This window comes from Lissotriton vulgaris, chromosome 10 (assembly GCF_964263255.1).
Source record: "Lissotriton vulgaris chromosome 10, aLisVul1.2, whole genome shotgun sequence".
NCBI lineage: Eukaryota > Metazoa > Chordata > Amphibia > Caudata > Salamandridae > Lissotriton > Lissotriton vulgaris.
The window spans coordinates 602451924-602479479 of NC_141698.1; the positions used below are offsets into that span (position 1 = coordinate 602451924).

The window sequence follows — 27556 nt, forward strand, 5'->3', positions numbered from 1 at the left end:
TCAAACTACACCTATTGAAAACACTCGAGTAAATGCAGAGATCTCAAGAGCACAAACTAACACAACTAATCCTACAAAGAAAAGGAAGCACAAGTTACTAATCTGCTACCTATTTACCTCTAAACTTGGGTTATGGAGTAGCGTCCTACTTGAAAAAACTCCTTACGGGTTAGTAAGCTCTATATAAATACAATTACAATGCATCGTTTGGCGTACCAAGACATGAACTGTGTAACCTTTCTAGAGTTTCCCTGTTTTAAAATCTTCTGGTGCCAACAAATCCCAACAATGAAACTGGCACTTGGACAGGAATAGTGCGTGGGAAGTGAAGTGCTACAAGATCAATGAATGAATGCTTTAATTATAAAGTGCTCTTCCTGCCAAGGGCCTCAAATTAAAGACGTGATGCAAAGGCGAAAACGGGAAAGAAGAGCGCCAGGAGCAAATCAGTAACACTGAAAAGCAAGCAACCCGTCGGTTAATTAAAATTTTGTAAAAAAGCGAATAACAACCGAACATGGAACTGAATAAATACAAATCAAAACAAGCTTGGAAAAGAGAAAAGCTGGCAAAATACTGTTTCCAGAGCAAATCAAAGCACCACCAAAGGATCTTTCTATCCATAACTGGGACCTTTGACTAGTCTGGCGGTTCTTAACTTTTTACTTCTGTGGACCCTCATATAATCATTACTGCAATCTGGGTACCATGGCTGGACTGGCCTTAGTGGGCACTGGACGTTTCCTCAGTGGGCCGGAAGGGTGGGATTTGGTTTTGGACCGGTGGGGGCCGTTTTTGTTACCTGGGACGGTTTTGCAAAATTGGCCCCTTTTAACAAAAGCGAGGCAGCAGTGTTCCTGCCAGACCCCCCCAACCCCCCGGCCAGTCGGACATAATTGCCAAGGCTGGTTTGCGATCCTAGTCCGGCCCTGCTGGGAACCCCCACTCAATCATTATTGGAATCAGTGCCCCCCCTCCATTGAGACATAACGGGAAGCTGAGACTCTGGCCTAAGACATTTCAAAGACTTGAACCACAAAACGACACACAAAAATGCCGAAACAAGCATTAATCATACACGTATATGAAATATTTTATTCAATTCACAAACCAATCTAAAAAACTCTAAAGTTAAATGTTAATGAAAAGGGTGCCACTTTTATTAATTTAGTTGAGGATACCTATCATCCATACAATATTCTGTTTAATGTTATTGCACTGCTCCCACAAATCAATCTGAGTATACCAACTTAATTTTTAGACTCCAATTTCAAATTCCTTCACACTTACAGAAAGTTTTTTTTTTTATTCTGCTTTATTATATATACTTCATTAATATGTTTATATTATTGAATTTTTAAATTTTTGAAGTAATTGCGGACCACCTGTTCAGACCAAGCGGACACCCAAAGGTCCTCGGACCACAGGTTAACAAGCATTTGCAATGTCTCACATTTTTGAGAGTTTGAGCTATTGGCATTGTAAATGACAATGCCTTTTATTTATGTGTTTTTAAAATAGATAAATAAAAGGCATTGTCATTCACAATGCCAATAGCTTAAACTCTTTCAAATGCGAGACCTATTTAATTGCAAATGTCAGCGCCCGTGCTGTAATTTTTTTTCAAGCGTTAGGAGAGAACGTGTCCGGCCTGCAGGACAAAGCAATTGAGAAAATAGTGCTTGGAGGCTCTAATTAAAGCCTACGTAGTAACAACACACATAACAGGGGGTTTCGCCATTGGAGGTTACAAAATTAGACAAGGTATTACTAAGGAGGGACTACTAAGCCTTTTGACCAATGAACATCCACAGTTTACAGTGGGCAATGACACAAGCCAATGAAAAATGTGGAGGGAGCTTAAAGTCCCTACCAGAATACAGCATACCTCGCAGAGCAGCGCTTGTGTTGCCCAGGCTCGACCTAAAGACGACTGGACTAGTCTTTTCCGACAGTGGAGGTCCACAGAAGAGTTATGTTGCCTCAACACCACCAAACAAGCTGAAGTGATCACCGGGTGTCACGATTGAAGCTTTAGAAAACTCCCAAATGCAAAACTAAATGGAGGTACACAGAAAAGTGGCCTTAAAAAATCTATTATGCTAAGAAGGGCGTAAGATGAATAGCAGTCAAAATTATACATCAAAGTTAAGAAAAAAAGCAATGCAATGTCATTTTAAAACAAGAAAGTATAAGAAGGAAGCATAGATGAGGATGGACCACAAAGAGGCGGAGTGCTAGAAGTGATAATTCCAACCATTAGAATATCTGGGTTCTCTATGAAACACAAAAAATGGCAAGCAAAAACAAAAGTCCAGCTTTGAACAGGCAAGCAGACGTCCTCCATCCACTCCAGTAGCTCCCTCATCAGGACAGGCAAACAGCGGCAAAGGGAACAAGCATTTGCAATGCAATAGGTCTCGCATGTTTGTCAGTTTGCGCTATTGACATTGTAAATGACAATGCCCTTTATTAATGTTTTGGTTTTCAAAGTATAAATAAAAGGCATTGTCATTTACAATGCCAATTGCTTAAACCAGTGTAAATGCGAGACCTATTGCATTGCAAATGCTTTTTTTTTTTCCTAAGCTCTCCTTGAGACCACATTTGTTTTTCAGCTGTCTCCCTAGTGTGCTTCTCCTTCCCACTCTGTGTTGCTCTCTTCCTCATGAGCTTCACCCACTATCTATTATGCGCTTGCCTCCATAAGCCTTTCACCCCCCACCCCAGGTTGCTTCCCTCACTCCAAGCTCCATGTTGCTTAGTTGCCTATTTGTCGCTCCCACCCCATCGGACTCCAAGCTAATCTCTTTCTCTCGCCCATTTGCTTTTCTCCATAAAGCCCCTACCCACTTACCCCTCTGCACCCCCGCACCTGCCCCCTTCATGTTGCTTCCACTTCCAGGCAGTAATCAGTTTGAAACTGCACATAATTCAGTTTTTTATTCTGGTGAATCTGCACTTCAGTGAATTATTGGAATATCAGTGGTAGGCAGTTTTTAGGTCTCGCCTGTCGATGCGCATGCGCATCGAGCTTGCGAGACTATGGGGGCTTAAACAGACTTTAACCAACTTGCAAGGAATCGTGGCGATTCCTTGCAGTGCCCGTGAAATTCAAGCTCAATGCGCATGCGCATTGAGCTTAAAAGCGCGTGCACATGCCCCCAGCCGCCTGCGTTGCATGTATTTTCCCTCAGGCGCACTCCTCCCACACCCCCGCTCCGCCCCCTCCCCTGCCTGCCGTGTCGCATTTCTTCAGTTCCCTCAGCCGCACTCCAGGCCCCTGCTGCTTTCACACCCTCTCCCCGCTCCGCCCCCTCCCCTGCCCGCCGTGTCGCATTTCTCCTCCCCCCTCCCCTTCTCTGCCTTCCCTCCGTCTTGTTGTTTTTTTTTACCCGCTCCGCCCCCTCCCCTGCCCACCGTGTCGCATTTCTCCCCCCCCCCCCCCCCCGACTCGCATTTCTCCTTCATTGAAGGTGGGGATTTAATTCAATCGACTGCATGTTTGAAATTTCACTACAGGGGCTTAAAAGTGGAACATGCGTTGGGTGGAGCAAGAGGCATATAACTGTTGTTTGTCCTGTGTTAGCCAGGAAGGACGAGGAAAGGCTCTTCTATTTTCTTTAACATTTTGAACCAGCACTCTCCAAAACAGCTGTGATTTCCTGCTTTCAGTTTCAGGAGCGCTGCATTTTTTTCACGGCCGGCCCCCGGCCGTGACTCGCATTTCTCCTTCATTGAAGGTGGGGATTTAATTCAATCGACTGCATGTTTGAAATTTCACTACAGGGGCTTAAAAGTGGAACATGCGTTGGGTGGAGCAAAAGGCATATAACTGTTGTTTGTCCTGTGTTAGCCAGGAAGGACGAGGAAAGGCTCTTCTATTTTATTTAACATTTTGAACCAGCACTCTCCAAAACAGCTGTGATTTTGCAGGAAATGCTGACAAGCGCTCATGTGCTCTGTGATACCGCCCTGCTTTATGTGGAACTTTTTCATCGCTGCGTACATACTTTTAAATCTCTACCAAAAACTATACTTATGTCGCAATGCTAGCGTTGCAACCAAAAGGGGCATTTATATTTCTATAATTGGAATGTTTGTTTTTAAATTAAGTAGCTCTTGCCGCACAAAGCAACTACAATGGACAAATAAAAACACGAGGTAAATTCCGAAAAAGCTGCTCCTGTTCTCTCCGCTCTCCCACTTCTGAAGCTGTGGAGTTGTGCAATTGTACTAGTTCTCTTTGCTCTTGTGGTGGGTAAAGGGCGCGGCTGGCCTGCATGCTGGATCTTTGGTGTTCAAATGTTTCTCAGGAGCTGGAGGGAGCGGTACAGCCTTTGTGGTAGTGGATAATAGGGTTTAACATTCCGAGCAGCTTAATTTAATAAAAGATAGATTGTTGTTAATTTTTTTCTTCGTTCATGCCACCTATATTTCAGTATGCATGGATCCTTGCTCCCGCCTATCTTTCACCCTCCCCGGCACCGAGTCCAATCTCCCTTTCCCCTTCACCACTGACCCCCTCCCCACCCCCCTTGAGCACGGGTTCAGACTGTAGCCTTTCCTTTCTCCGGTAATGGTATTTTCTCCTCTCAATTTTTTTGCACTTACTTTGATTTTTTTTCTCTCGCCCTGTTCTTCGATTACCTCCCCCCATCCTCCAGCACACTCCAATCTCCCTTTCCCCTTCACCACTGACACCCTCCCCACCCCCCTTGAGCACGGGTTCAGACTGTAGCCTTTCCTTTCTCCGGTAATGGTATTTTCTCCTCTCAATTTTTTTGCACTTACTTTGATTTTTTTTCTCTCGCCCTGTTCTTCGATTACCTCCCCCCATCCTCCAGCACCACCCCCCTCCCACGCCCGCCATCCAGGAGTAGCTTGCTGTTTTTTCTCTCTTCCACATCTCCAACACCTCTATTCCCCCTCCAGCCACTCTCTCCAGCACTAGCTCGCGCTCCTTCACCCACCCTTCCCCTCTGTCACCACATCTCCAGCCCCCCTCACCCCGACCAGCACCTTGAGCACTGAGTCTCTCTCCAGCACGTATACTCTGCGCACCCTGCACTGCTCTAGCTTACCCTTTCTTCTCTTTTGAACAAATTGGCCACATGCCGCCCCCCGTCTCCCCTCAATCACTGTCAGTTGTTTTCGGCCACATCCCGGTACTGAACGATGTCATTGATGACCCGCAGAGTGGGGAGGAGACTGACAAAATGCTGCAACTCCGGGCCGAATTATCCAACAGCGCTATTATGTGGCTTTGAAAAGCAAATTATATGGTACATTGTGAATGAAACAAATTATGCGCCACCTTTTCATCCACCACCACCACATTCACCACCACTTCCACCACATCCACCACCACCACCACATCCACCACCTCATCCACCACCATCACTACCACCACCACATCCACCACCACCACCACATCCACCACCACCACATCCATCACCACCTCCACCACATCCACCACATCCACCACCACCTCCACCACATCCACCACCACCACATCCACCACCACCACATCCACCACGACCACATCCACCCCCACATCCACCACCACCACATCCACCATCACCACCACCACCACATCCACCACCACCACATCTATGTGTGTGTGTGTGTGTGGCTCTGTGTGTGTGTGGGTGCAAATGCAATCTTCTTGGATTTTCGTCACAATAAAATACACTTAATCTTCACAAAATTTACTGACAAACGTTTAAGCTATTGCCATTATAAATTACAATTTTTTTAATTTAAGTATTAATTATTTACAAAATTAAAAGCCATTGTTATTTGTAATATCAATACATGTAAGTCACGTAAATACAACACACATTGCATTACAAATGCTATAGGTGTCACATTTGCGAAAGTTAAAACTATTGACATTGTAACTGACGAAGCAATTAAATTTGATATTTTCAAAAGCAACACATAAATAAAAAAAAGTGTCATTTACAATACCAATCGCTCACACTTTCCTAATGCGAGATTTATTGCATTTCCAATGCTTGTTTGCTTCAGTGAGTCATTCCTTTCTTGAGGGTAGCATTAGAAAAAGGAGAAGAAATCAACGTTCAGGTGGCAGTAAATAAAAATGTGTTTTTGAATGGACAAGTGATTGCTCCTGGCCTGATTCCGCATGAGTGAGTAAAAGGTCCGAGACTTATCGTGACATCTAGTCATGTGGTAATTAGAAACCGGGGTAGAAGTTGAAGGAATCTTTGTAAGGAGGATGCAGCCGTGAGCTGTGGAATATGTGAACCCTCTGCAACAGAGATGCACGTTGGTCCCGCTTGAGATTGCCAAGTGAGTGACATTTCACATACGTCGAAACACTGTGGCATATAGATGAACACTTCTGAAAATGCCAACGGATGTGCCAAGTACATGAAACCCAGTTCTGTAGTAGTTTGCTAACAGTTCTTTAGAAATACCATTGTATTGTCAGATGGAATCGGTGTGCGCTGTGGCTTGTGATTCATTCTCACATTCACAAACGTGCAGGCAGTGACATCTTTGCTTAAATGTTCATTATGGTGAAGGAAACGTAATTCACATGGCCTCTTTTTTCTGAAACCCAATTATTCCTTTTAAGAAAAAGTGCCCGGAGTTCTGTATCATAACTCAGTGCTCTGACCAGATGTGTAGACCGTAGTAATGCTGTTAACAGACTGCACCATAACTACAGACTCGGGCAGCTTAGTTTGAAAACACAAACATGCTGAGCTGCAGTATCGGTGACCCAGTATGCGCCGTCTGCTTTGGGGAAAAAACTATTTGCTTCAATTAACAGAAAACAGGCACATGCATCTCAGCAGCTCTGGCTTTGAAGCATGGAAGAAACAACTACAGCTCTGTAGGTTAATTTACCGGAAGCCGCAATACCTGTGCAACCTGTGTCACCGGTTTAAATTCGAGAAGGTAGGACGCAACCTTACATTTGCTCCCTGTGAAATGGATCCAAACAAGAACAAGAAACGTCCCCAGCACAGACTAGTCAAAATAGGTCCCGATACACAGACATACGCAACCCCGATGGAAACCCCGTGCAAGGGACTGAACACATTCAAACCTCCACGGCGTTTATCTCCCTATATTTACGCACTAGCCCAGAGTATAACCCACAGCCCCATCCATCCCCAGCAGCCTGTGCCCTCCAATGTCAATACTGCACGTATGGTCTGAAAACAACAGGCCTCTATTGACGGGCTCCAGCCTGCGCCCATGGTTAACTGTTTCTAGGCCGCCCTCTGGTGCGCGCGACTCTGCCATGGATGTCCCAAGCCCCACTCCCCCCTCCAGCTCAGAGAAGCAGCCCCTGATGGAGACCCGACGGCTGAGATCACTTACCCTACGCTGGCAGGACTGCGTCTGCGGCCTCCTCCACCGTGGCGAGCTGGGGCATCATATACTGAATATGTGGGGGCACCCCCAAATCCACCTGCTCGGAGACCGAGGGACAGGCGGATGCAGTTCAGGCACGGCGTCATCCTCAAACAAGTCGGCCTGGAGCGGAGAACAGCCTAAGAGACGTGGGAGGGCATGAGCGTGACGCTGTGAGCGTGCACATTGGCGTTCCCTGCGGCTTCTGCCAGTGGCGGCCCTGCAAAGCTAGAATCGCGTTCACAGACCTGAGTCGGCTCATGCTCATACTAGAATCGGCTCGTGCACAGGTCTGTCTCCAGGTCTGTCTCCCTTGGAGGCAAACACGGCATCTATAACAGCGCTGCAGATTAATGGTCTGCAAGCCTCTAAGAAGTGTTTGGAGGGCGTGGGCCACAAAATAATGCAGTGCCTCCATAGCATAAGCACCTGCTTCTAGGTTAAAAAGTTATCCTCCAAGGAAAGTGCAAACACAGCAGCCATGGCATCTAGCGCCATCTAGTGGCATGGCTTTTAATAAACAGGATAGACCGGTTTGCTTCAATATCTATGAATCCATTTTGCAGCACGAGTGCAGGGCCTTGAAAAAGTGCGAGGCCCGGGAAATATTGTGCGCTACTTTCTGACGGCTCTGATGGAATGCTCCTGTCAGAGAAAAGACCCCACAAACTGCTTTTCCAAAACAACCACCCTTTCCCGCCACTTTCTGGGTGACTAGTAGGAGGCGTAACGATCCACTAACTCACAGGCCACACAGCGAGGAAGCGAACAATTTGGATGAATATCTGAGTAATTGAATGGTAGGTTGCATGTGTTTCTCTAGTCAAGTAACACCCTTTCTGGTCTAGAGTGAGGACAAGCTATTCATTTATTAAACCGAGGTGTCCAACACAGGTCTGGATTCATAAGCTCTTCTATAAAGGAGTTCCATTTAGAATCGCAGTATTCAAATGTAGCCAATGCTTATGTTCTGAAACCTGATAAATGTGTGTCCCTCCTGGGCTGCCTTTGAACATCCCTGTCCTAGAATATGTAAAGATAAATTCCCTGCCCTGCCAACCACATATGTATGTACCTAAGAGCACATGTAAGGCACAGACCTAGGTGTAGAACGACAGAGTAATGCACCAGAGAAATGGCGGGAATACAGCTGTGTGGGGTGCAGATAAAACCTTCGCAGTAAATACGGCGCCCCCTTCAGCTAACAGAGGATGCAGTAAGTCAGGGGTGTCCAACTTAGGCTCGGGAGGGCTAGATACATATCAGATTTTTGGAATAACCACAGCCTCACTAAATGAACCCCGTTTGGGTAATTTTATATAAATACATCCCCTGGCATATTTGTAAATCAGTATAAAAAAAGAAGGAGTACGCAGTTCCCCTGGATAAAACTGATTTAGACAGTTGAAAACGAAAGTGAGTGAAGGCACACAGGAGGGGGATCCTCCTTTTCGGAACTAGAGACTTCACACATCCAGCGAGGTAGGTGTCATGCTTCATCATATGGGCTCGCCCCTCGTCGGGTCGGCGGTGCAATACCCGACGGGCACCCATAAAGGGGCTCTTTAGCGGGGATCTTTTGTTCCTGCCTTTTGGTGCTGTGGGTGTGAGGGCCCTAGGGAATGGTAATGAAGGGTGTAGATGTGTGTAGGTGATTTTAAAAGAGGTTGGGTAGTCCACAAGGAAATTTTAATGAAGTGGTAACCCACCTCGCTAAAAACAAGGAGGGTGGTTGCTTATCAGGCTTAAAGGTCCGTGAAAGCAAAACCTACTCTAAATAATAATGGTCGACATGTTTCATGCTATTGTGTTTAGAGCGATACTGAGCATTTCTTCAGGACCAAGTGAAACTATCTACACTACTAGGTGTTCATTTCCTAATATAGTATAATATATTATAATGTGTGCTGGGTTCTGCCTTGTAGAAACCCGCATTCCAAGAAGCGTGTGCTTCTACGGATTCCCCTGGCGACAGCGGACCCTCGGCGATAGCGTTGGTTAGGGCAGTGGTTCCCAAAATTTTTTGACCTGTGGCTCTCTTGACCTAATCGGCAGTTGGCCGTGGCTCCCCACCATTTTCTTACCGGTGGGCGGGTGGGAGGGGATGTAAGCCCGACCTCGGGAGTACTTCCTGTTGTCGTCCATAAATTAATTGGGATGCAACGAAGAATGAAGGTATTATAATCATATTTGTAACAAAACAAAAATATAACAGTTGTTTAATAAAAACTTGTTAAGTGAGAAACAATACATATTCTGTTAATGTGTTGTGTAGGGCTTTGTATGTGTTTGTAAAATGTTTGAATTGGGTGTGTTTATAAATAGCTAGCCAGTGAAGCTTCTTGAGGTGCAGTGTGATGTGGGTGCGGCGTGGGAAGTTGAGTTTGAGTCTTGCAGCAGTGTTCCGGATGGTCTGGAGTCTGTGAAGGAGTTGTTTAGAGATTCCGGCACAGAGAGTTCTACAGTGGTCCAGCCTGCTGGTGATGAGTGCTTGCATGAAGGCCCATCTGGTGTGCTGAGGCAACCATTTGAAGCTCTTTAGGTCCACGAGACAGAGGACAGAGGAAAGCATGTCCTCAGCGATGAGGCAGCAGGACCACGTGGAAGCATGACATGCACCGAGTAGGCCTCAGTTGGCCCCAGACAGAGGTAGCAGTCAAACAGAGGACAGTGTGTCCTCAAAATTGAGACTCAGAGCTTTGTGGGAGTATGACAAGTACCGAGGAGGCCATAGACAGAGGTCAGTGGGATCTCAGAGCTGAGGCAGCAGGGCCTTGTGGAAGCAAGACATGTGGAGAGGAGGCCTCAGACTTGAGACTGCAATCAAACAGAGGACAGTGTGTCCTCAGAGCTGAAGCATCAGAGCCAATTGGAAGTATAATGAATATCGAGGAGTCCTCAGGCAGAGGTCAGTGGGTTCTCAGACCCAAGGCTGCATTCAGATGACAGTGTGTCTTCAGAGCAGAGGAGATTGAGACAACAAATTAACAGGGAGGGCCGAGCTAGAGGGGAGTCAAGAGTGGGCTCTAACAGCCTGCGCACAAGCTGAGTCTGATTAATATTTGGCATATTAAGTCAATTAACAAACATCTTGTTAGAATAGGATTACAATACGTGCTGCTCAACCATAACATCCAAAACTTCTTCTACCAGTTCATTTCCAATAAATGCTAGGGGAGCCACATGTGCATCTGTAAGCTGTTAGGATCGGAGGGGGGGGGGAACACCATGCCCGCTTTCTGAGTCTTTAACGAGCTCCGTGGACTCTGCCTTTTTACACTAAAAATAATGCGGGTGATACAGGTGTAAAACTGAGGTTTGGCAGAAGATTGGCATGGCATTTGATTAATAATTAATGATAATCAAATGCCATGCCGATCTTCTGCCCAACCTCCGTTTGACACCCTTTATCACCTGCATATATTTATTTATACATAGTTTTATTGTAAAAAAGCAGGCTCCACGGAGCTCGTTAAAGAAATCAGACAAAAGAAGCCAATTAGCCAATGCACTTCACCTATTGTTACACTAACTGGAGTGGTAATTCTACGTTTTACCCCTCCACTATCCAACACTTTCCCTACTGTTGCACTCACTGGAGTGGGAATAGTAATTTTTACCCCTCTGCAATCCAACATTTTCCCCACTGTTGCACTCACTGGAGTGGAAATAGTAATTTTCCATCCTCTGCTATCCAACACTTTCCCTACTGTTGCAATAATTAGAGTGGGAATAGTAATTTTTACCCCTTCGCGATCCAACCCTTTCCTTACTGTTGCACTCACTGGAGTGGGAATAGTATATTTTACCCCTCCGCTATCCAACACTTTCCCTACTTTTGCACTCACTGGAGTCAGACTAGTCATTTTTACCCCTCCGCTATCCAACACTTTCTCTACTGTTGCACTCACTTGAGTGGGAATAGCAATTTTTAACCCTCCGCTATTCAAGTATTGCTTCTATCATGTTATCAGTAGGTGCTGTAAAAGCAAGGGCTATGTCACATGTGGGTCCCATGCTGAATGTGCTACAGGACTCACGGTATGCCACACTGGTGAGATCTAAGTTGTATAGTATAGTATAGTAGTGCATAAATCTTTATCTTGAGGTAATCACAGCCATAAAAGATAAAAAGACAGAAATATAAAAACAACAACAGTTCAGTGAGGTCAAAGTAGGTGGAAACTGGTCTGGGGTCTTTGTGTTCCCGTATGTGGTTACCTGGGCTGGGAGATTGAACTCGACTGTTCCCATTAAAATAGGACCAAAACTGTTTTGCATTTGGCAGGTCTCTGTCCAGAGTTGCACAGTGGTGGGAAAACCATGGTTTGGAATGTGTTCCTGAACGATCGCCAATGGCTGGCATTAAGTTAAGCATTCCTGCCATCACTTTGTTGCTTTACCTGTCTGTGTTCCCAATGCTGGCAGACCTCCTCATTCACAAAGGTATGCCTGGAAAGGCACATTTGTTGAGGTTAATGTGAGAATCAATAAGTGCAAAAACACAACACATCCAAGTCATTCAAAACAGCATTGCAGTGCGGAGCTCCAAGGCATATTTCTGTGACAAACTATTGAGCCATTGGGTTTTTAAAATATCTACGGAAGTGGCCTGGTGGGAGTTTCCGTTGATCTGGCGCCTGAGAAAATGATGTTATGATGCCACCGAACCAAATGCCAGAGCAGTTTTCTCCATTCTCCTGCAGGTTTCAGTTAAAGTGCATTTCAACCTAGCTGACTGGGGCAGGCTTCCCTGTGGTTTGTTGTCAGCGTAACTGAACATTGTCACTATTTCTACATTCGCAGGAAGTCAGACTCTGCTGGACCAGGGAAAGAGTGGCGATTTACTTGTAAATGGATTTATTCAGCCCCAGCCCCTGGGGACGAGGGTCCTTAATCCTGGTATGAATACAAATCAACAAAAGAGTGACGTAAAAAAGACAAACCGTAAAGGGGCAGTAAGGGGATTCAGTTACTACCACCAAAGTAGGAATACAAAACAGAGAAGAAGACAGTAAAACGATAGGCTATTGCATGCACAGTGCAGAAAAAGAACCCTCAGGCACCAACTGAAAGTCGGTTGCCAGTTGTCTTCATTGGGCTCTAGTTTGGAATACGTGAAGTGGTATCCAACAGTGAAGAAAAGTGAGTTAAAAGGAGTGTTGGCTACGCCCCAGGACTAGAAACATTATTTAATACAGAGGTAGCTCTAACTCCATTAAAAACAATAGTGCAAAGCAGACATAGACTTGGTTGTGTAAATTTGAACCAAAAAAGTCCTACAAAGATATAGGGGTCAACATGTTTCTGCTATAGAGAGCCAAATGTTGGCGTAGCATTCATCAGGACCAAAGGTAAACGTCGCCTCATGGGTAACGCACACTAAGGCGCCACTGCCACCTGGGACGAGAGAGACAAAGGTATTACAAACTTGAATGTAACTGATGCACAGAAACTTCCTCGTGCGTCCCCTCCGAAGCGTGAGGGATGAAGTGTTCTAAAGTATCAGGAGCGGTGCTTCTTAGGCTCGTGGCTTGGGTAATATCTTCACGCCCGGACCGTTAATATCCCGGCGACTGCCCTCCATGGAACCTACTAAGTCCTCGTCCACAGACCGAATACTTTATCCTGGTAACCTGTCAGAAGTGTGCAGATAGAGCTCGTTAAAGAAACCAGACAAAAGAAGCCAATTAGCAAAGGCTTTCTATCTGGCAGCTTTAACGAGCTCTGTGGAACTGCTTTTTTACTCTAAAAATAATGCAGGTGATAACGGGTGTAAAACGGAGGTTGGCCAGAAGATCGGCATGGCATTTGATTAATAATTAATGATAATCAAATGCCATGCCGATCTTCTGCCCAACCTCTGTTTTACACCCGTTATCACCTGCATTAGTTTTAGTGTAAAAGGACAGACTCCACGGAGCTCGTTAAAGAAATCAGCTACAATAAGCTTGATTTTCCTAACATTTTCGCGGCGCCCCTGACTACTCATGACTGCGCACCGGCGTGCAGCGGCACACAGTTTGGGAACCACAAGGTTAGGAGATTAGCGCAGCTCCCATTGCGTAGAGAACATCTACAGTGAGGTGTCTAAACACCGGGGGAATCCATAGAAGCACACGCTTCTTGGAATGCAGGTTTCTACAAGGCGGAACCCGGCACACATTATAATATATTATACTATATTAGGAAATGAACTCCTAGTAGTGTAGATAGTTTCACTTGGTCCTGAAGAAATGCTCAGTATCGCTCTGAACACAATAGCATGAAACATGTCGACCATTATTATTTAGAGTAGGTTTTTGCTTTCACGGACCTTTAAGCCTGATAAGCAACCACCCTCCTTGTTTTTAGAAAGGTGGGTTACCCCTTTATTAAAATTTCCTTGTGGACTACCCAACCTCTTTTAAAATCACCTACACAAACCTACACCCTTCACTACCATTCCGTAGGGCTCTTACACCCACAGCACCATGCGGCTGGACCAAAAGATCCCTGCTAAAGAGTCACTTTATGGGTGCCTGCCGGGTATTGCACCGCCGACTCGACGAGGGGCGAGCCCATATGATGAAGCATGACACCTAGCTTGCTGGGTGTGTGAGGTCTCAAGTTCCGAAAAGGAGGATCCCCTCCCGTGTGCCTTCACTCACTTTTGTTTTCAACTGTCTAAATAGGTTTTATCCAGGGGAACTGCATACTCCTTCTTTTTTCATACTGTGCTACAAGGGCGCGTGCACTGGACCCCGTTAACAATGCCCTTCCTGTCCCTCTTGTTGTTTGTAATATCTGTAAATCAGACATGGTCCTGGCCAGCATGGGATTAAATTGGACACCCTTGCAGCAGACTTGCATATTGATGGCCATAAGAACTTCAGCACCCTATCACGGGAAAGCGCTATATAAATGCAATTACACTACAATTCAGTGCTAAAGGGAAGAAGAAAGGAAGATCTTTGAGGAACATTGACATGAGAAAAGCATCAGGGGAGGGAACTGTTCCGTCGCCAGCACCTCGCTCCATTGCGTAGCTGTAGGCATGGAAGCATAGCATGGACTGTTGTTTCAAGAAACCTGGCCAAATAAGAACCCAGCCAAAAAAGAATGCCTTTAACACCCACATTTGTTGCTCTTATATGGTGTCTTGGCCCGGGACGCGTCTAGGAGGATGGCATGGCGCCTGCTCACATGATGGTTGGAGGGCATGCATTGTGAGGAGAGGCTGAATGTCAACTATCTCCTGGACTTGACTCAAAGCTGAGATGCTTTTGTATAGGTCTATGTAAGCAAGTCTCTGAGATGTGTCTGAGCAGGAAGGAATTAACATAAAATACCATAACATAACATAACACGTATTTCTAGAGAACGTAAACTCACCCTCAAGAAGGTCTCTTGGTGCATGTGTCTGAAAACAGATATTTTCTGGTACTCAACTGAGTCATGCTCATTTACTTCATTTCGTAAAGATGAAAGGCTGAGTGGACCCACAAGAAGCCAAGCATCAACATTATTATCAATAATGTTATTATTTCTGTCCTTGGTGTTTATCATAGAATTGCTGGCCGCACAGCGTAGTTATTGCCTTTTATCTCATTGAGGGAAAGCACTTAATTTGTGCCGATGGTTGCAGGTTGTGGACACCAGCAGTTATTTTTGGAGACCATACTTGTTTTTCATCATCAGACTTTGTCCTAGAGCAGTGAAAAGAAAGGCAGAAAAAGGAGAAAGAAGCAGGAAGAAAACAATAGGGGAAAAGGGACAAAGGTAGAAAGCAGGGATGAAAAAGAGAATTCAGGAGTGAGATATGGAGATGGAAATTGTAGGGTGGTGGAAGAAACAGCGATCCTGCGGCCTGTGTTGCAGCCGCTTAGAGGGTATCTCCGGAGGCGTTTCCTGCGTGCTCCGATCCCCGCTGTCGCCCATGGGCCCAGCATTGAGGGAGAGCCTTGTTGGGACCCTAGCAGTGGTGGCCTGGATGGGGCTCGACATCGGTGGCGTCTTGAGAGGCCGCAAGGATTTCGGGAGCACTAGACCTGAGGTGGGTGCTCGTTCCTGAGGCACCACGACTCCGCAATCGAATACTTTGGAGCTCTCGGCTCCCTGGGTCACATGCTGACTTGCGGATTTTGGGCTGCTGCTCTGGGACACGAGCAGGCCGCTTTGAGACCCTGCAAAAGTGCACACATCGCCCACTGCAGAGCTTCCCCAGGCGACCTCTCCCTTCACCACTGCGACTGCGGTCCCCTGAATCTTATTTGGTTTACACTCCGGCCAGCCCCTAACAGCAGCTTTGGCGCAACAAGAGTCATTTGGCTTGCGGAGGGAGGAAGGTCCTCTGCCGTCCCCCTGGAGCGCCATATCGGAGCCCTACTAGGGGTGGCCCGGTTGGGGCTCAACATCGGCAGGGTCCGTAGAGGTCGCGAAGATTCCAGGAGTGTTAGCTCATAAGTGAGTGTGCGTTCCTGAAGCACAGCAACTCTGCAATGGATATATTGGGAAGACTTCCCTGTAGTCTCATGGGGGTAGGAAGGACTGAAGTAAGGCTTCCTGTAATGTTGTGGGCAGATGTGAAGAAGCAACAGGATTAGTGATACACAGGAGCACATAGCCATTGCCTGACCTTAAGAAGGCCAGCATGTCCCATTGTTACCTCAAGGGACTACCATTTCAGGCACTAATCGTTGGACTCTGCACAGTGGGTCTGATCGCGGCTCCCACTGAATGGCTGAAGCTGACGCATACTTACCGATGCCAGCACCTTATCATACCTGGTTGGCCCTTATTGTTAATTTGCAACTCATATCAGCCACATAGCCTAGGGCGGCTACAGACATTATGGCGCCGGTGTGGGGGGCCCGAGGCTTTGGAGCTACTACAAGACTCAGAAGTTTTTACCCCCTATCTCCCTAAATAATGTCGCCTGGCCACAACATCTTAAGAACTTCCCCCTGGGACCCATTTCAAACAACTCCAGACAAGAATCGAAAGAAGGGCCCCATAGATAGTGGGGCAGCAGACCTAGCAACTTTGGCCAATGCCAGAGGGAGCTACCTAGGTAGCTATAGAGGAGATGTGCTGTTGATCACTCTCTCGGCCGTCACCTACAAAGCCAGACATTGGACAGACTTTCCTTCGTCTCTCCGCCGTGTCTCCTTCCTCCCCCGCCTTCCGACGAATCAGCCGGCTTGTTTGACTTTCACTTTGTCTTTTTGATTCTCCTGAATTTCTTTCCCCCTTGCCGGTCTTTCCTGACCTGATCTTCATTCCAACCACATTTTACTCTTCCTTCTATACTCCATAGGATGTGTGAATATGTTAAGCTGTGCTCTAGTAATCTTGGTTTTCGTCAGCCTGGCATTCAGTGGAGCAAGAAGAAATCTTGTAATGAACACTTTAAGCACTCACACTTGTGCCAGTTCAAATGAGCTAAACCAGCGGTGAGTATGTATAAGAAAGGTAAATGACCAAGGTCAGGGTTATTGTTTAGCACTCCAATTATTAATTGTATTAGCAAAGGATTGTGTTAGCTTTGTTAGGTCTGTCACCACTCCTTTGCGTATGTATTTAAAATGGCAATTGTCGGTTACAACAGCCACAATTATAACTATTGGTAGTTATGGACTACATTCCTGTGAGACTGCGGGACGGTTGCGCTCAGAACAGTCCACTGAATGCACGTTTTTAATTTGATTAATTCAGTAAAGATTAAGATACCCCCAAAGAGAACTGTAGGACACCAATGTAAGATCATGATAAGTAAGGACCTTTAACCCCTTCCACGCTCATGACGAGCTGGGCTCGTCATGGCGTAGCCTCCTCGCACGCTGATGCCGAGCCCAGCTCGTCATGAAGCATGGAATTTTGAAAATCTGAGCATGCGAGCAGAATTCTCTGAGCGCGGATGCGGTTAACAATTTTAGCAAGCAAATCACTCTCTTGACCTAGGTGAAGGGAGACAAGTAGGCAGTCAATAGGGAGACAATTATAACCAGGGAAAGTTGTAATACAGTAGGCCACCTCTCGGAGGATTATAGAAAATACAAACTGTGCCAGCACAATTGTAGAATAAGCATCACAATGCCCAAAAGATTGAAGCATTGACCTCTGACACACACAGAAGTCCTTGATAATTGTCCTGAGAGGATAAAGGCTAAAAAGCTGAAACGTGTCAACTATATTATATGAAGATTCCACTTAAAAAAAGCAGTACTATATTGGAGAAAACACCAACTGCAAAAAAGAAAAAGTAAAAGAAAGACACTGAAGTTAAGGTGTTCTTTCGCAAGTAAATGTAAGTACTATTTGAATAGAGAAATATTCTTCTTTTTAAATTCATTTTTGTAATGACAATAAGAACATAATGAATACAGTTGAATTACGGGAGTGAGTATTAGACAGTGAATGATGTACTTTTGCAGAAAACTGTTAGGGTTGGCATTGGTTTCTATTTGCCAGAAACTGTGTTGGATGCCCTGATTTTGTGTATGCTGTTATTATTTTACTTCTGCAGTTAGTAAATATCACCCACGGATACTTAGCATTTGTTGCCATGAAATGTGCAGAATTTATATATGCTGCTATTACTTTAGTCTTCGTTAGCACTCTTTAAAGAGCACTGCCAAGTCAGATTTGTTTTTTATATTTACTTCTTCATTTTTGCCGCTAATTGATATTGTTTTGGCTTGGGGTACTATTTGATAGAAACTGCATTTGCTGCTATGCGACACCTGAATTCACCTACTCTTCAAAAGATCATTGCCCATTGATACATGATTTTATATCTTTCTATATTATATACTCTATTTTTATCAAACGCTTTTGAGTTGGCATGGGGTTCTATGTGCTAGAGACTGCATTTGCTCCTACTGTAACACCTTGAATTTATGTATTCTGCTATTATTCGCCTATTGAACTTTCTAAGATTACTCTCACTGATTCTTGGAACTACATTTGCTTCCATATTTTTATAACTTGTTTTATTTGATTATTGGGAGTTGTTCATATCTGTGATGTACTGTACTTTTAAGGTTGTTTGAGACCGAAATATAGTAAAATTATGATGATAATGAAAAACGACTTTTCTCTGTGATATTATACATTTTCAATGATATGGCAGAAAAGTCTTATGTTGTCAAAGCCATGCCTACCTTTAATGAAGCCAGTTTGTGATCTATGAATAAGAGTTGGTAGATTTTTTTTTATCTGGTCGCCATGATCTTTGTGTATATTTTGCAGTCTCAGTTTAGGAGAGAAATGGGTGTATAGTTTTTGACCTCTAGAGGATCCTTCCCATCTTTGTGAATCACTGTAATGTTAGCCTAGGAGGTTGTACCTGATTTTTCAAAGCGAATGAAAAGAGATTTCAGATGACGGATTAGTTCATTTTGGAAGGTTTTGTAAAAGCTGGCTGCGAACCCATCGGCCCTAGTGCCTTGCCTAGCTTAAGGGAATGCATCGCTTTCACAATCTCCAAATGAGAAAAGGGCTGATTGAGGGTAATGTAGTTAGATTCTGAGAGAGTTGAAAGCTGGATTTTCTCTAAATATTTCTCACAATCTGCTGTTGTAATTTTGTTAGGATTGTAAAGGTCCCTATAGAACTCTCCGAAGACGTTCAGTATTCGTGTAGGGTCAAGGATAGTTGTTTAGAATTTATTTTTAATACATGGGATGTAGTTTATGCTCTTTTTCAATGTAAGGTAATTCTCTAGCGCGTTCCCTGTCTTGTTTGAATCATTGAAGTTTTTCATTTTGTTGTGTTGTACCCAGGTGTGTGCTCTGTAACGTAAAATCTTGTGGTATACATTTTTTTATGTTTAAATTTGTTGCAGAAGTCCCGATTTTTGTTAACAGAGAATTTCTTCTCTAGTTGTTTAATTGAATGTTCTAATTCGTTGATGCATTTGTTAGTACATTTATTTATGTTGGACATGATGCTAATGAGTTCTCAGCTGATGGTAGCCTTCATGGCTTCCTAGATGGTTTCTTTAGAGATTTCACTGGAGTCGTTCTCAACGAAGAAGTTGTCTATTAAGTTTTTTATTTTGTCAATGAGTGATTGATCTTTGAGAACTTCTTTGTTGGATCTCCACTGATTCCTCCAGGGCAGTTATGATCTATTTGTAGGTCTTCTGAGATGCATGCGTGGTCTGAGATTAATATTGTTTCGTTTGATGAGGCAGCGGCAGCCGGTGTAAGTACCTTGTTTGTCAGGATATAGTCTATTCTTGATGGCATGTTGTGTGGGTGTGAGAAGAATGTGAAGTGGCTTCCAATTGGGTTTTGGAGGAGCCAAATGTAATTCAGGCAATGCGTCTTACACAGGTTCCTCATTTTTTTAATGCAATTTGTTTAGTCTATATTGGCAAGCGGAGTTCCTATCTAATATAGTATCCCATGGGAGGCTTAAATGTCCTGCAAGGATATTGCTATAGTTATTTCGTAGTTTACACAGTTGTTTATTTAGTGTGATCCAGAAGTCAGGGTTGTCAGCTGTAGGGGCATATATATTGTTAATATAGAACAAGGAGTGATTGGTTTTAACCTGGGTGATTAGTTACCTGCCGTCATTGTCATGGGTGCTGTCCACAACTATTATATTAACTTTTTTAGTTATCAGGGTAATGTCCCCATTTTTCTTTTTATTGGCAGGGGAGGGAAAGATGCACTGTATACCTTGATACCATAGGGTGTTCCATTCTTTGTGTCCCAATTTAGTTTCTTGAAAATTATTATATCACCTTTGAGTATATTACAATAATCTAGAACTTTTCTGCATTTTACAGGGTGATTATTACCTTTGGCATTGAGAGAGAGAACTTTTAGTGTGTTATTAGCCATGACTCTATTTGGGGTTGAGAGGGTCTGAGTTAGCACATGGTGTGCCTGTATTTGTAGGCGCACATATATGTGAAGTGCGGATGCCACCTCTTATCACTAGAGATGCATATAATGATTGTCACTTGGTTTTTCACTCAGTTTGTTACAGATGCATACTGGTGTAAGGTTTGTGTTGAGTAGTGGAGTGCTAGGGTGATATTAAGGTGGCATAGTTACCAGCAGGAGTTGTGCAGATGTGTGATCTACAACATCACCTACAATGGCCATGGCCTTGGACGCAGAGAAGGCCTTCGATAAGGTCTCCTGGCATTTCCAGCGGGTTGTCATGAGCAAATTTAACATCGAAGATACCTTCATTCACCAAACATTTGCTCTATATGCCTAACCCTTGGCCAGTATCAGAGTAAATGGGATCCTTTCCAACAAAAAAAACTGGCTCAAGGAATTAGACAAGGCTGCCCACTTTCCCCCCTTCTCTATCTTTTAGTCATTGAACCCCTTCTTGTTTCCATCAGAATAAACACACTTATATAAGACATCTCCATTGGGAACACTCCCTTCAAAGTCGCCGCCTATGCTGACGAAGTACTCATATTTTCCCAAGATGCTGATACTGCCATCCTGGCAATCTTGTCTGAAATCAATTACTACACTCAGGTCTCAGGCTAATCCCTAAATCTTGATGAGATCAATGTTTTAGCTTTGAATAACTTAACTTTCCAAACCTTTGTGGACAAAACCAAACTACACCTGTAATCTTCACAGATCAAATACCTAGGCCTACACTTTAAAAGCAACTTAGAAGAAACAAGGAAAGCAAATGAGGATTTTCTCCTGAAGAAAATCAAAGACACTTTGACAGCCTGGTCGCCCAAATTCATGGCATGTTGGGGTTTCGTGGAACGTGTTAAGATGATGATTGCCCCACAACATTTTTTTATTACGTCCTTGCTCCCTCTACAACTATCAAACGCCTTCTTTAATATTATTGATGCCGCAATTTCCGAATTTCTCTGGAAAGGGAAGGAAGGTAGATTGGCACTCAAGAAACTAAAACTAAATAAAAGCTCCATAGGCCTCAACATTCCCAACTTTTTGAAATACCAACTTACCTTTACAATTAAGCAAACCACATGGTGGTCACACCCTATAACACTAGAAACTCTGCTTTGGGTTCATATTGAGGAAGCACTGACAGAACCATATGCTTTAAGCTCACTGCTCACAATGAAATCGGTACCACTACAACACTCTCACACTGTTCTCAAGGACACTATCTCGGCCCTCAAGTCATTGGATAAAATGCTCCTGCATAAAATCCAAAACTCAGACTACGCTTCCCTATGGAACAATGCAAACATTAAAATAGGTGGCTCTTCTCCCACTTGGACATCTTGGTCAACTAATAATATCTTGTTTCTCAAAGACCTTGGCCCACTAACTTTTCCTAAAGCATTTGCAGAAATACAAAAATCCCACAACCTGGAAAGCATTGAATTCTATAACTTCCTCAAACTAAATGTTGCGATGAAAAAGAACCTACCCCACACAACTAGGAACTTAGCCCCGTACACCTTAAATTATTTAAAACACCCCATGCTGCATCCTCAATCTACAAGTCACTGAACTCCACCAACAAAAGAATCACATCAGAAATTCAGTATAAATGGACTGAGTCAACTAATATCTCCTCTATTTCTCTCTGTCTCTTCTATCCCTGTCTCTTTCTGGAGTACCCTTATGTCATCCCTCTCCCCCTCCCCCTCTCCTTCCAATTACCCAACACCTCCCTGATTTACTTTAATTAAGATCCTTGTAACTACAAGTGTGTTTTGAGCCATAACCGGATGATTATATTTGGTTCTATTCTTGAATGTATGCTGTTTTCACAAGTATCTTTCTCATTATGACTGTCTAATACCCTGCCTTTTTTCCTCCTCCTTATCTTTGTATCTCTGAATAACAATAAAATACTTTGAAATCAGAAAATTAAATTCCTCTGTGAATACAGTTGGAATCTTTTTAGAAATACATATCAGACTAATTCTGTTGTATATATGGACCCTTGTGTAAATCCATATAAAGGTAAAAATTGAAATAGAGAGATAATGACATGGATTTGATTACCTCCTCAGTATTTTAAATCATGAATGCAATTGATCCCTAAAGGATTCTGGGGTCATCCATTGGAAAATAATGGATTTAATTTTTTGTTTTCCCATGGGGATCAGCTATCTCATGGATATGCCTTTAGACTGGTGTCCTGTTTCTCATGAGACATCTGCCCTAACCAAGATTTATGTTGTGCCGTTTTGGGGACATTGATTTTAAAGAGACTGCCATATCCTAAAAATACTGCCAATGTTATATATGATCAACAGACGGCCATTGTTGGGGCTTGTACACTAACATAAGATGTACACTCAGTTTTCCTTGTTCTTGGGGCCTCTTAGCACAAGTAAATCTTCATTGCAGTTTAATTTTCTTGCACCATTGCTCTTTATCAGATGCCATAAGTCATATTGCCTTGTTGACTACAGTGGGATAGCACACAATATTGCCACCTCTTGCAAAATTTGGTGAGGTACCCCGAAAATATCATGCTTTCACCACCTCATTGACTAACGCCTTGGCCAGAATGTGGCACCTGCAAACTAGATGTCTCCTTCACTTCAGAGATCTACATTATTCCGCCAGTTGACTAATGTAACTCATTTGGCTTTGAGCTCTTCTTTGTGCTGTCATGGGCATACATCCAAACGATGATTCCAAAAGATAATTCCAACAGGTCGCAGCTGGCTCCCGAGAGCATGTTCCCATCTGCACTTGAACCCTTGCCGGAAACCCAGCTTGTACCTGTTTCTTGGAATCTGCTTCAGGCCAGTTTTGATGAGATCTTTATCTAGGTGCGTGGTGTTCCTCTCAACATTGTGTAGGCCACACAGCGTGATATGGACATCATGGTGTCAAACTGTCCAAAGTGTGTGGTCTGCTCATTAACATAGGCAGCCATTTCAGATTGAAGCTTACCAGCATTGACTCAACTAAGAACTAAAGATTCCAGACACAAACAGTTGCTGGTCCCCCACAAAGTGTAAAGGACCCGACTCAACATTCATCACAAAGAAGTGGTTCATATGTATGCACCAGAAGCACAAAATAGTTCTTTTAGCTTAAGACGATTTATTTATTTTATATTGATTAACGATTTTGTGTAGCCCACATGGAGCCTGGAGTTCATTTAAACAACTTGGCAAGGCAAGGTATAGTCATAGGGGAGCTGTTCCTGAAAGTGTTCAGACATTTGATAATACAGCAAGTCGGTCACTGGCAACATGAGTTATCAGTAATGAAGGCCTGAGACCCTCGTAACAAGATCATTTTTCTTCTTAATTGTCTGAAAAAAGCGATCAATAAAAAGAAAGTGAGTTCCATATGGAGGAGCCTTGTATATGTAGTCTTTTACCCTCAAAACTTTAGTATGTTTCCAGGTGTCTTGATACTTTGTGTTGTGTGGCCAATATTACACGTTTGTTTAACGAGTAAGACGTCAACAAATCGGAGAGGTAGGTGGGTGCTTATCTATGACAGGACTTTTCCAGCTGAAATACATTTATTGATTTAATTAACTGGGAGGCAATACAGTGACAACAATGCTAGGAGACATGCTCTCGGTGTTTCAGGCCTTGGCTGAAGTGAGTGTCAATATTTTGCAGCCATTGAATCTTGGTCACAGTATTTGCTAGAAGACCTCATAAGTTCCCACATAGTAACTGATCCTTAAAATGGCAGCAGCCTGTGCAATGGCAGTTCTTTGAGGGAGGTGCAGCAGAGGCAGGCTGCCATAAAGGATGCATATGTGGTTGCACCCATATTTAGCTATATTTTAGAGTTCTTTACATAAAACCTGAAAGGAACATGACAAAAAACACATTTACAATTTAAATTAACATGGAACATGGTGGCTTTTGGGAAGTTCTACTTTAGGGAACAAGAGGCATGCTCTATGTAGAGGTTGGCCAGGTCAGATGAGGTTGTATCTTCTCAATAGATGGTTTCATTGGTATGCCAGTAAATCAAAGCTTGCGGATAGTAAGCAATATATTTCTAGAAGTGAACAGGGGGCCAATAAGATGTCTTAGCTCTTTCAGAAGGGAGTGGTTTTTAAGTGGTCTTCGAAAGATGTGAATGATGGTCCCTTTCTGATACTTAGTGGAATACCTTTCCAGATCCTTTAAGCAAACCCTGAAAAGAATCAGGAAATGTGGAGGTGGTGTTGCTCAGAATTGCTTCTAGTTGTCGATGGCTAATGCCGCACTGGTGTTTAACCTACCTCAGGACATTGTTTATTCTATATAACCTTGTAATCCTCGTCAACCCTTATGATAGTATACCGAACTACAATTGTCTAATGTAATCTCGTCCATGTAATGTGAAGCGCTCTGATACCCAAGGGTCTTGTTCGCGCTATAGAAAACTGTTTAACCCTTTCGATGCTGATGACGAGCTCAGCTCGTCATCACCCACGGGTGTCGTGTGCTGATGACGAGCTGAGCTCGTCATAGTGCCACTAAAATGGCATTTTCCAGCACTGGGGGGGAAAACGCCAAGCAGCCATGTGGTTAATAACTAAATAAATAAATAAATAAATAATGGAGTTATTTAGTTTCAGAGAATTGATTATGATGCTGGCAGATCTGTAAGCAGAGTGTGCTTGCCATGGGATCCCTAAGCCCCTATATATCCTTATGCTTATGAACCGTCTTGGAGCTGCTTGAAATATAGCTTTCTTTGGGGCTATTTGATAGCAGGGAGGCCATTGAATATGGGACCTCGTGTTCTAGTCTTCAGATCACCAAGAGTCTCTTGGTAGATTTAAAGAGTCCTGATTGGTGTGTATACTTACCCAAACATTTTATGCATACCAGTCGGGTACCTCACATGAGGTTCAGGGATTTGGCAGTCTGTATCATTTCAGAGAAAAGACCCACTTCTTTGAAGTGCGTAAACTAAACCTTTGGAGTATAGTTTTCGAGATTGACATCAATTAGCAGTGATTCCGTTTTGTTTAAATTTAGTTTTAGTTACTAGCTCTTCAAAAATTGTTTTTCATATTGTGAGTATGCATCAGTAATATTTATCATTTGGCCATGATCAAGTTGAAAAAATGTGAATGAGTAAACAACCATCCCAAGAAGGCCAAAATGTGAGGAGACAATTCAATTCGGACCAGTAGGCAAGGTTAATCTCGTTCATCATTTGATACGTATTGTCAGTGGTGCTTAGTGTTGCATTATCTGCACTATGACGCTAGTGACACCTGACTGATCGTTGTCATGAGATTGGTTCCTTGAATATATTTATTTAGCTGCTTGGCTACAGATTTCTTTATGATTTTCACTGCACACGATAAGCCTATTGTGAAGCAAAAAATGTTATGCTGTCAGAGTAAGCCTTGTTTTTTAAGTTGTAGGTTGATTATTCCTTTCTTTATGGAAATGTAGACTCTGCCAGGGTCAAAGAAGGATTCTTATTACATTCTTCCATGTTGTAGTTGAGGAGGTAGTTGCTGACTGAGCTAGGTGAAGGGGAATTTGGGTTCTTTGGCAGCAGGAGGCAAGTATTTCTTCCAGATCTCCTATTGAGAGAGTGGTAAATCAACTGGTACCTAATTTTTGTTCAGCTTTTAGTCTGAATGGCAGAGAATATCTGTCTTCACCTTATGTGTATTATGTATCTAATCATCAAACAGTAGTAATGTCTTGTAGCGGAGTTGAAGTTCTGCATAAGTCAGCAGTCTGAGTTTGTTTTCCGATTTTTTCAGAGCTTTCAATTGGTGTAGAAGGGAGGTAGGCTTTCTATTTAAAATATTTCTTTTGTTTTTATCCCTGTATGAATTTTTGGGATTTGTTTTTTTTACTTAGCATAAGAAATAAACCTTTTGCAAATATACCCATGCAACGTAGACTGGTATGAACATTTCACTTCTGTATAGAACAACCCAGTGGAACAGATACAACAAAAGTCCCATCCCACCCTAGTAGAATCAAGAGGAAAGACAGAAAGCATTCGAAAGTGGAGGATGAACCAAAGGAATCACTAGTACCAACAAGCAAAACCCGCCCGCATATCTCCCCTCAGTTGCACCAGTGCAGGAGGAAGAAAATTCCACTGAAGCCCAACAGAAAGGGCAATTCTATATTCAGGTGGTACAAGCTCAGGGAACTCTTTTTTGGTCTAGGACTTAGCACTCCATGATAGGCTCATGTGTTCTCTTGCTCTTCCCCATTCTTTTTTGTGCCTCCTGCTCACTTTCTCAAAAAGCATTGGTAAAGCCAACAACTTGGGGCCATATGTACAGAATTTAGGGATTGCAAGTTCCTCATTGCAATCCTTTGCGAATCACAGTTAGAAAATTGCAATTCCTAATGTACAAAAAAGTACAAGTTATTTATAGAGATTCCTAAAGGGGTTGCAATCACCCCACCTCATGAATATTAATGGAGTAGGTCACAATTTGCCATCCATTAGGAATTGCTGCCATCACAGGGATTCTGGCCTGCTTGTTAGTGATTGCTTTTTAATAAAGCAATATTTTTTTTTAATACAGCCCTTTTCTCAAAGGAGAATGGAATGCGTTTCAAAAAATAAAATTAAACATTTATGTGTCATTTTTTAAGAGTAGGCAATAGTCCCTGTACCACTGCCTGCTCTTAAAAAATATTTGTATCAACAATCCCTTCCTATTTGCCAATGGTTATCACCACCCTTCAGGTGATGGTAAAAAATGATTTTTTTGTAACAGTGAATTTGGTCGCAGAACTTTCATACATACCACTGCGAATCGGTATTAGGAAAGGATCCCCTACACACTCCCTTTCCAAATACTGACTCACTAAACAGAAATTGCGATTCTGTAACATGTTACAGAATTGTAATGTATGTTTTGTGCATTTTAAAAACTTTTTTTGGTCACAAATGGTCCGATTCTTCTGCAATCTCAAAAAAAGTTTTTGTACATATTCTCATCGGTCACATGTTACTGAATTGCAATTTGTGTTTTCTACATTTTAAAAACTTTTTTTGCAGTCACAAATGGCCTGATTCTGGGAATTGAGTTGTTTGTGACCGCAAGAAAAGGTTTTATGTATATGCCCCCATGCCTATTAAAACCAATACCTATTGCCTTTGACAATGCTTGTTATAACGTGTCTACAGCATTCAGTTCAATATCATCTTGTGAAGCTGTTTTAGGGAATAGACAATCAAAGGGAATTTCAGGAGCATAATGCAGTCGTATTCTAGGCTGATCAAACATAGTCTGC

General features: G+C 43.3%; 1 protein-coding gene across 4 annotated transcripts in view; it reads left to right on the forward strand.

The window, feature by feature from the left end:
* The window catches only part of MYH11 (myosin heavy chain 11), a 285530-nt gene that overhangs the window by 39831 nt on the left and 218143 nt on the right, over positions 1-27556 (forward strand). The window lies entirely within an intron of this gene.